Here is an 11,092-nt window from a genome sequence, read left to right as displayed (position 1 = left end):
AGAAAAAAAGGTTTTATTTATTATTATTATTATTATTATTATTATTATAATACAGGATTTATATACTGCCAGTAATTTGTGCAGCGCTTTACAATATAAGATCGATATTAAGCCTCGTTCACACCATATGCAGTGGTGTGAACGAGGCATTACAGTTACAATACAATTTAAAGGAGAACTATGGGGTTAGGGCTTTTCCCCATAGTTCTCCTTAGGGTAACGGGAGGACACAAACTAGCGTCCTCCCGTCACCCTAGGCTACAGCTCGCGGTATACTGAGACGCCGCAGCTGAAGCGGATCCCGACAATTGTCCCGGGATCCGCCCAGCTGCGTGACTGACAGCTGGCTCTGCCTATCTAGAGGCAGTGCCAGCTATCCCCTCCCCCATCCCCCGGAACGCCAGTCAGCGCTGGCGGATCGGAGCGGGGAGGGGGGAATCCAGCCCCTCCACTGTCACGGCAGAGAGCTGTGACAGGATGGAGAGGTGAGCGAACGCCGGTATGTGTTCGCTCACCTCCCGATCTACTGAGCCGACCTGTGACAGTCTCATTGTCACAGGTCGGCTAGAACTATGAGGTGAGTGAAAAGCACTCCCCCTCATAGTTCTCCTTTAAGACAATATATGTCTATTATACATTGTTTCAGCATGCAGGAATAGATGATATGGACTTCCCTGTACACACAGACTGCTTTGGTTTACAAGTCTCCTTTGAATCCCGCTGCTTATCTTTGCCGAGATTGGCTGTATCCAAAGCTAAAGCAACCAGCCCCTTGAATACATTATGTATGGCTGGAGCAGTAAACAACAGGAAAGGTGCTGCAGTGACAACGCTTCCCGCAGCTCTTCCTGCTCCAAGTCTAAACTCTTCCATCTGACTCCGACTACAAATCTCCAACATCCACCCCGGGGGGAGAATATGTATGAAACAAATCACCTGGCTGATGAGACATTGCTCAGCGTTACAATCCCATCCCGGGAAACAGAAACATCATTTATTAGAACTGTCACAATCCTCAATCTTCCCATCTTCAATTTTCTTCCGATATATCTATACCGCGGCAGGATCTCGCGCCGTTTGTGTTGTTGCCTTTGCCAGCCAAAGAAAAAGTAATTTGCTGTCAGTTTTGTTGCGACTTCTATAATTCATGCTCTGTAGTTCTCTGTTTTATGAGCTTGACTGCTGAATGAGCCGTACCACCTTAAAGGGCCAGCAAACTGAGATAGAATGGGGAATCCAACCACATCGGCGTGGTTGGATTCCCTTTCCATTCGCTCTCATTTATATAGCACATACTGTACAGGCACATCAGTCCCTGCCTCCAGGAGCTTACAATCTAAAGTCCCTATCTCACCTGCATAGTGGGCCAATTAACATACCAGAATGTCTTTGGAGTGTGGAAGGGAACCCACACAAACACATGGAGAACATGCAAAATCAGGGGCGTCCCGAGGCTGGGTGACACCAGAAGCGGAGACCGGGTGGCACCCGCAGTGATGTCACCACGCGCGCACGATGACATCATCGCGCACGCACAGTCATCTACTTGACGCCTGCTGGTGGCCATCTTTGTGATGGAAACCGGCAGAGAGAGGAGGGGATGTTCACCCAGCGGGATGAGGTATGTCGCCGGGTCCCCTCCTCTCTCTTGTCACTGTCGGGCTTTCGGTCCATGACTGAGTGCCCGACTTTTTAGAGGGGGGTAACACCAAAATAACTCTCAGTCATTTTGGTGTCAACCCTCCAATGGCAAGTCCAAGGTATATCCCACCACAACCCAAACCAAAACTCGGGCGGGTGCCGATGCGACCACAGATGCCTCCGCCAATAGTACAAAATCGATAAATGGTCACTCGCACTGTAACCTTTTATTGACTGGGATAGTGTCACATTTATAGCGACGTTTCGGAACCAAGTGGCTCCTTCAGGCAAACATAAAGTCAACCCCTCCAATGGTGTCACCCGGGTGCGGGCCACATCCCCCGCACCCCCCTTGTGACGCCGCTATGCAAAATACACGCTACTAGTGTCCTGGCTGAACCGAGGAACTTCAGCACTGTAAGGCCAAAGTGCTAACCACTAAGCCACCGTGCTGCCCGATCATAAGTCTTCTTAGATTAACAAACAAATTAATATTTTGGCCTGACTCAATGAAAAAAGTAATAGATTGAAGTAGACCCTCACATTACATCATTTTGGTAAATCTAAAGCTTGGCATTCAGGTTACAGTCTGATAGCGCAATGTCCTTTGATGTACCCAAGCTATGCAATGTAGACATGTGCGATTCGTTTAGTTACAAATCGAAATTCGTACGAATTTTCCTGAAATTCGTAAATTCGGAAGCATCCGAAATCCGAATTGCAGTTTCCGAATTATATCCGAAATAAGAAAGTCCGTTAACGAATTTCGGATCCGAATTTCTTTGAAACGGGAACTAATATTACCCCTGTAAATGAGGTTGAACAACATGACAAGATTTTTTTTTCAATCCGAAATACGGATCCGCTGCTGCTGCTGAGGGTTGCATTACAATACACAGGCAGGAAATACGAAATTCCGTTACGAACATTCGGTATATTGAAGTTGAAAAGCAAAGTACATTTATATTGGAGTTGATGGTAGTTTTTTTGTATCCAAAATACGAAATTCGGATCCGGAATCCGTTAATGGAATTCGTATTTCGGATAAAAAAACAACTACCACATCGGCTCTAATATTAACAAAGGTATTTTTACTTTTTAACTTCATCATAACGAATGTTTGTAAAGTTACGAAAATGTGCCGAAACTAACGAAAATTCGTATTTCGTACGAATCCGAATTGAGTTTCGGACACGAATTACGAAATACCGGATATTCCGAAACGGAACTAATTTTTTGACGGCGCACAAGTCTAATGCAATGTGATGGCCTATATAAACATTCTATTTCATTTTAGGTCTTTTTGTTACATTGTGACTGGTAGATCTAAAGAGATTGTACAATCACATGATAAAATGTGTTGGGGGAATCTCGAGCATGGCTTCAGTCAGGCCATGGTGGTTACGGTCTTCTTCAGCTCCTCAACTCCTTCAACGTTGTAGAGAGTTAATAAACCATGAATGTTTGGACATTGGAAAGGGATAGTTTATGTGGGAACACGCAAGAGAGACACTGGGAGTCTCTGAGTTATCTTCCAAGTGAGCTTGTTTTGGCTAAATCATGAGAATGTCTTCTGCAAATTCCCAGCAGTTTGGACGTCTTCCACAAGGCTCCATAAGTTGGTTTGGCTGATACTAATGAGGGGTAGGTCACATGTTGCTCTGTTTTTTTGCATAACTGGTCGAAATAGTATAAATAAATCCTCAAAACAATCTAGCCCTTTGCTTTTGGTGTCAAAGTGCCACATATACACATTCAGTAGACTATTATATCTTCACCGTGCAAGACAGTAGTTAAGGTTCTCCTACAAGAGATTGATTTGCTGACCAGACAGAAAGGGCCAATTTGGAGGATGGGATGGACAGTTGACCAGGTTAGGTAAGCTTTTAGTCCCTCCGCTCCTGCCATGTTCAGGACCATTGTCTCAATCTCTCTTGTGCTGTGACAAATGTTTCTCTTCTGTAAACGTTTTGTGTCTGTGAATGTGTGCAGCCTCCTACAGAAATTCCCATGTGAATGAATTTCTGGACGCAGGTGAACTAATATCATTTACTGTGGGATGATTTTGCAACTAAGTCAACATCTAATTTATTCACTAAGAGGGTTATTCACAAAGCTGCCGAAGGCTGAGCCGAAGTGCAGAAGGAGTTCGACTCAGCCAATCCAACATCTGGATTGGCTGAGCCGAAACTCCGGCAGCTCACTCGCTGCCTTTCGCCCCTATTCTCATAGGCCCGAATGGCAGTGAGTGAATAGCCGAATGCCGCTGAGCGTGGTACCTCCATAGTACCGAGCAGAATAGAAAAATCAGTGAAATAAAGAAAAAAAATAGAAAAAGAAAAGTTGAAAAATTAAAAACTAATTAAAATAGCTTAAAGAAAAAAAGATGTAAATCATTTTTAAAAATTGCCGGCATAGATGCCGGCAAAAGAAAAACAACTGGGCGGAGCTAGTAGTGACAGCTAGCTCTGCCCAACTGTTTCCTATTGGCCGGCACCTGCTAGAGTCTTCTAGCAGATCCCGGCCAATGAATAACAACTGGATGGAGCTGGCTGTGATGTCATGGCCGGCTCCGCCCGGTTGTTATTGTTCAATAACAGATCAGTCGCCCCCCCGGTCATTTGGGTATGCTGATCTGTCATTACAACTGGGCGGAGCGAGCCGTGAGATCATGGCTGGCTCCGCGCAGTTGTCATTTGCGGGGAGAACGGCCGGCCTTCGGCAGGCCGTTCGCCCCGCTTCGGCTGTCACTTTGACTCAGTCAAGCCGAGCTTGGCTGAGCTGCTCAGTTGCCTTCAGATGCTGTACAGGCTATTGTGAATGCCGATGAGAGCCGAAGCTACGGCTGTATCCTTCGGCTCAATAGTGAATAACCCCCTAAGTTTCCCACTAACTGTACTACATGGCTATTGGAGCATGTGGACTGGGGGTAGCTTGTTGTCAGAGTATTTAGACACCTTGCCTCTTGGAGGTATTATTATAGATGGGGAGAGATGGTTATGGGGATTGATATTAATGCTGGGGAGATAGACAGGATGGGGAATCCATACCATGGATCAGATAACCATTTTTCCTTGGTAGCTGAGGGTGAAGTCTGTAAACTGTGTCAGGCAGTAGGTGTTGAACATTTGCTTCAGATTATGAATCTCATAAGAGGGCAGTTAGAAGAAAAACATATAGACACCTGGGTTAGAGTGTGTGGGATGCATTTTCATGGATGGGTTCAGTAGGAACTTGGTTGAGTAACATGTTGGGATCATTTCTTAAGACAACAGTTGCTATTGTAGTTTTAATATTCATTTTATGCATTGCTCCTGCTGGTGTTGTTTTAAAACATGCATTCTGTCAAATCAGTATCTGAGTAACCCGTAAAAGTGGCATTGGTAATGATTATATGGTTTCGCTGCTAATAGGAAACAGAGGGAGTGATGTTAGGGGAATTTTAACCATGGCTTGAGTCAGAATACAGGTCTGATGGTTATGGTCTTGTTCCTTTCAGCTCCTCCAACCTTACAGAGAGTTAATAAACCAAGAATGTGTGGACATTGGAAAGTAGTTTGTTATGTGGGAACAAGCAAGAGAGATTCTGGGTTATCTTGCTCCAAGTAAGCTTGTTATGGCTAAATAATGCAACTGTCTCCTGGAAATTCTCAGACGTTTGAATGTCTAGAAGGTTCCATGAGTTGGTTTGGCTGGTATTAATGAGTGTGATGTCATACATTATGAGGCTTTTTTTTCATAAATGGTCAACATGGTATAAATATGTCATTGAAATGTGCTATGTTTTCACCCCACAAGACAGTGGTCTGGGTTATTCTACAACACATGTATATCAACTTTGAAGAAAGAGTGCAGAGATCAGTGGTTGGCTTTGGGAGACCAAGCATGGAAGCCCCCATAGAGGGAATTTATATAAATGATTAGGCTACTGCAGATGACAAAAGATCAAATATGATGTTATAAATACGGCAGAAGTCACTGGAAGATGGAGTTCTCACTGGAAGATGGAATAATCCAGATAGTGGTGGATTTTGGGGCTCAGTTGGTTAATTTGGGTGTCAAAAAAAAATGGCAAATTATAATTAACTCAAATGATGCACAAATAATGAGTTGAACATGTCTAGTACTTTCTAGTCAATTGTTCGGTTTTAGCTGCCATTTTAGGCTGAAGGCCTCTTTTCTGGGATACCAGCCCAGGGTACCAGACACAAGGGGTTAGAGCAGCCTTTCTCAGCCATGGTGCCGCCGCACTCTGGTGTGCCTTCTGCTACCTCAGGGGGTGCCTCAAAATTTTTTACACAGTCCCGGTGAACCAGAAAATGGCTTTTGGAGGCATATGTCCGTGTATGCTGTAGCAATAACACCCTTCACTGCAAATGCCTGAACTCAATTGGTAGGGGATTGTCCACATACCTTTGTCCTGGAAGTGTCACTATAATGGTCAGATGTCCACAGAATTTTGGCTATGTATTGTAGGTGTAATGATCAGGTGTTCACATGCTTTTGGCCATGTATTGCAGGTGTAATGGTCAGGGGTCCACATACTATTGGCCATATAGTGTAGGTGTGATGGTCAGGGATCCACATACTATTGACCATATAGTGTAGGTGTGATGGTCAGGGGTCCACATGCTTTTGGCCATGTATTGCAGGTGTAATGGTCAGGGGTCCACATGCTTTTGGCCATGTATTATAGGTGTAATGGTCAGGTGTCCACATACTTTTGGCCATGTATTGTAGGTGTAATGATCAGGTGTTCACATGCTTTTGGCCATGTATTGTAGGTGTGATGATCAGGTGTTCACATGCTTTTGGCCATGTATTGTAGGTGTGATGATCAGGTGCCTGAACTCAATTGGTAGGAGATTGTCCACATACCTTTGTCCTGGAAGTGTCACTATAATGGTCAGATGTCCACAGAATTTTGGCCCTGTATTGTAGGTGTGATGGTCAGGTGTTCACATGCTTTTGGCTACGTATTGTAGGTGTAATGGTCAGGTGTTCACATGCTTTTGGCCATATATTGTAGGTGTGATGATCAGGTGTCTACATGCTTTTGGCCATGTATTGTAGGTGTGATGATCAGGTGTCCACCTACTTTTGGCCATATATTGTAGGTGTGATGATCAGGTGTTCACATGCTTTTGGCCATGTATTATCGGTGTGATGGTCAGGTGTTCACATGCTTTTGGCCATGTATTGTAGGTGTGATGGTCAGGGGTCCACATGCTTTTGGCCATGCATTGTAGGTGTGATGACACATGCTTTTGGCCATGTATTGTAGGTGTGATGATCAGGTGTCCACATGCTTTTGGCCATGTATTGTAGGTGTAATGGTCAGGGGTCCACATGCTTTTGGCCATGTATTGTAGGTGTAATGATCAGGTGTTAACATGCTTTTGGCCATGTATTGTAGGTGTAATGGTCAGTTGTCCACATACTTTTGGCCATGTATTGTAGGTGTAATGGTCAGGTGTCCACATACTTTTGGCCATGTATTGTAGGTGTAATGATCAGGTGTCCACATACTTTTGGCCATGTATTGTAGGTGAGATGATCAGGTGTTCACATACTTTTGGCCATGTATTGTAGGTGTGATGATCAGGTGTTCACATGCTTTCGACATGCTTTTGGCCACGTATTGTAGGTGTAATGGTCAGTTGTCCACATACTTTTGGCCATGTATTGTAGGTGTAATGGTCAGGTGTCCACATACTTTTGGCCATGTATTGTAGGTGTAATGATCAGGTGTCCACATACTTTTGGCCATGTATTGTAGGTGAGATGATCAGGTGTTCACATACTTTTGGCCATGTATTGTAGGTGTGATGATCAGGTGTTCACATGCTTTTGGCCATGTATTGTAGGTGTAATGATCAGGTGTTCACATGCTTTTGGCCATGTATTGTAGGTGAGATGATCAGGTGTTCACATGCTTTTGGCCATGTATTATAGATGTGATGGTCACGTTTCTACTTACATTTTGACTGCATATTGTAGGTCTAATGGTCAGGTGCCTACATGTTTTTGGCCACATATTGCACTGCTGATGGTCAGGTGTCTCTACTTATTTTGGCCATACAGTCCATACAGTGTATATTGAGAATCATCCGAATGTGTCACTCTGCTGGCAGTCCCATAGAGGACCGATCTGTGCTTTTCATTCCTCATCTGCTGCTTCTGTATATGGCACCCCTGGTAATCACATTGGTGTTTATCTTTCCAGGCAAAACAGGATATTCTTACATTTATTTCCCCGGTTAGGCGGAGAACGGGATCTTTATCGTTATCAGTATCAACATATTGTCTCCCTGATGCGCGGCTTTGCAAATGATCTACTGCAAGTGGCTGAAGCATGATTTTCTTTTTCTTAAATGAGTATCTGATAGTAAAGAGGACGAGATGAGGAAGTCTGCGCTGATAATGCAATTCCATTCCTGACTGCTGACACCCAATGGGCTGTAACATTTGTGTGCTGTGGGAAATGGATATGCGCTACGTCTGTCCCTCTCATTAGGACAATTCACTTTCGTTGTGCTTATTTGGATTTCAGCAGCAGCTAAGAACATAAGAACGTCGGGTCAAACGAACAAAACAAAGCATTCTTTCCTGACATCTAGTGCAGGAGGTTTAAACTGGTAGTGATACATTTATTGCCTAAATTCCTCATCTAAGTAAGTTATTATAGTGGACCTTTCAGTAACTATGTGTCGGTAGGGATACATTCCTGACATGTCACAATATACAGCTACAGACTCAGTATCATTTATTATGAAAGGCTCTTCTGTTTATCATTAAAAGACCACCGCTGAGCTCCAAGTCCAGTGACATTGCCTATGCTGAGATACCGTTATCAGTCTTCTGCGGGCAGGAAGAAGCATTTCCTCAGTCTTCCCTCCCCCAGTGATCAGTCTTCTGCAGGCAGGAAGAAGCATTTCCTCAGTCTCCCCTCCCCCAGTGATCAGTATGCTGCAGGCACGAAGAAGCATTTCCTCAGTTTCCTCTACCCCAGTGATAAGACTGCAACTTGGGTAAAATTACCCTTTAAAAAACGTAGTGTAGCAATGACTCCTATAGGAGCTACTGGATCTTTATGGACTCTCCTGCCTTCCCAAGGGTTACTGACCCTGGAAGGGCACCCAAGGCACTCACTGACCCAACTAAGGCGACAGACAGACTTCAGATCCTTCAACCTTCTTTCTTCCAATGTATTGGTTCAGTTGTCTTGGGGAGAGAGGGTTAGGGTAGAGAATACCGAACATCAGCAACAAAAAGTCTTTGGGCCCATCCTGTCTTCTATCTTCCATCATTATTTCACCTCTGCCACAGATAGGCTGTCAGACTAATGTAGGTTCTGTCGGCCCGGGTGGGCGCCTACCTTTCAGCATCTTCAGCCTCTGCCCCAGGCCAGTTTAGGACACTCTAAGCCCAAATGGGTACCTAGGAGAACAAACCCCCTTTCTTGGCTCTGGCTTCCTCCTAAAGGCAAAAAAGTCTAGGAAGCTGCAGCTAAATCCTACTCAGGCATCACCCTGGGAGGCAGGAATCTTCCACCACTACTTCTCCATACAAAGCCTAGGAGAGAAAGGATCCTTCTAGTCTTTCCAAATGTTTGTATATTGTTTATATGGTTATACATTGTATCTTCTTACCCTATCCACTGGAGAGCATTCAACATGAGCAATGTCCTTGGGTTCAGAAGAAACCAGCACAATGCTCAGGTTGGCTAAAGCCTTGCTGTAAAAAAACTAAGGGGTCTATTCATCAACTTTGGCCTGTGAATCTTTGTGAACATTAATTCTGTTCCAATAGTGGCAATAACTAACGTTCTTAATGTATTTTCTTTTCACAGCAAATGTAATGTAATTTAACACTGCATTATGGCCACTAAATGCAGCTGAGGAGCATAGGAAATATGTAATGTAATGCATTGAGTTGTAAATCCACATTATGGCCACTAGATGGAGCTAAGGAACATACATACTTATTGCCTATGCTCCTCAGCTCCATCTAGTGACCATCATGTGGTATTATAACTCACTACATTCAACCTGAAAGTATACTAAGAATGTTTGTTTTTGCCTCTTTTTTGTGCATAGAATGAACGTTCACAGAGATTTACAGGGCGAATGGCTCTGCCAATTGTTTAAAAAAGGAACCCCTAACTTAGACTAGGGACAATCCACTTTAAAGGAGGTCCCAACAGAAGTAATACATTGTTAGTGTATTTTGAATGCACTTGTAATCTATATACAGTTTAAAGAAACATGGTCATGTGGAATTATATTTTGCCCCCCGGTGGTGTAGAAAACCTACTCAAAGCTCACATAGAAGGATAAACTCCAGCTTCTCCATTCTTGAGCACTAAAGAAAGGTTGTGCCGACCTCCAGCCGCTCTCCCTGAAGTATTCTCGATCCTTTGTCACTGCGACAAGTGTCCTTTTAAGCGCCTCCAATATGTCTGTTTGTCATTTCTCTTGCAGCTCTCGACAGACATGAGTGAGCGATGTGACTTGGGCAATCTCATCTGAAGGGCCGAGTTGTTCTTTTGGAGGAGACTTCTAGATGAGACTCGCTGAGACACTGAATCTGTGTGAAGAGGCCTAAGGATTTAATAGGATGTCAACGGAGACAGAACTTCAAGTGGCTGTGAAAACCAGCGCAAAGAAAGAATCCAAAAAGAAAGGTAATTGTCCTCTTGTTTTGGGAGAAGGGGGGCATAAGGGACTATGGAAGGCGCCATATGAAGGCTGCTACATGTTGACTGATAAGGGTTTATAATGTATCTATAGCGGTGCGTTTTGCTTGGATTTGTCTTTATAATCAGTTCTTCTGTGGCTATCCATACCTGTCAGTCATTGGTTTCATTGTATTACAGCTTTGCCTCCAACAATATTAAAATGTAGCAGAGCCTAGGGGGAAGAATGGGGAGAAAAGGGGGTGGCTTGCTGAGTTTATTGCTTATGAGTGACACACTATCCAGCCAATGGCATGTAGGGAGGAAGAGAATTGTCTGTTCTTGGGCTACATGCTGAAAATGATAGAATGTAACAGACACATGGGGGAAGAGGAGGAAGTGTAGAGCTCAGGGCAAGGAGTCTTGAGTGAACCAATAATTGTGAAGAGAAGGGGAAAGCTCCATTCTGAGACAAAATATCAGCAATGAAGCCGGGCAATTCCTCATTCATGGACACGTCAAATTTGTTTGTCTGCAGTGCTTCTTTCTAAGCAACAATCTATTAGTATATATAGCAGAGGTACAGATGGGTATAGGGGAGGATACAGATGGTAGAAGAGCTTACAATCTATTAGGATATAAGGGAGGATACAGAAGGTAGAAGAGCTTACAATCTATTAGGATATAAGGGAGGATACAGAAGGTAGAAGAGCTTACACTCTATTAGGGTATAAGGGAGGATACAGAAGGTAGAAGAGCTTACACTCTATTAGG

General features: G+C 43.9%; 1 long non-coding RNA gene across 1 annotated transcript in view; it reads left to right on the top strand.

Moving 5' to 3' along the window:
- Positions 1-10,325, top strand: part of LOC108788169 — a 380,303-nt gene extending 369,978 nt beyond the window's left edge. The window contains exon 5 of the long non-coding RNA XR_001941322.1: positions 10,125-10,325. This is a non-coding gene — a long non-coding RNA (uncharacterized LOC108788169). The remainder of the gene's footprint in view (positions 1-10,124) is intronic.
- Positions 10,326-11,092: the final 767 nt, after the last annotated feature.

The sequence above is a fragment of the Nanorana parkeri genome, unplaced genomic scaffold, assembly GCF_000935625.1.
Source record: "Nanorana parkeri isolate BGI_ZX_2015 unplaced genomic scaffold, ASM93562v1 scaffold309, whole genome shotgun sequence".
NCBI classification, from domain to species: Eukaryota; Metazoa; Chordata; class Amphibia; order Anura; family Dicroglossidae; genus Nanorana; species Nanorana parkeri.
The sequence above is the reverse complement of the archived record's forward strand: the minus strand, read 5'-3'. Positions and strand labels throughout refer to the sequence as shown.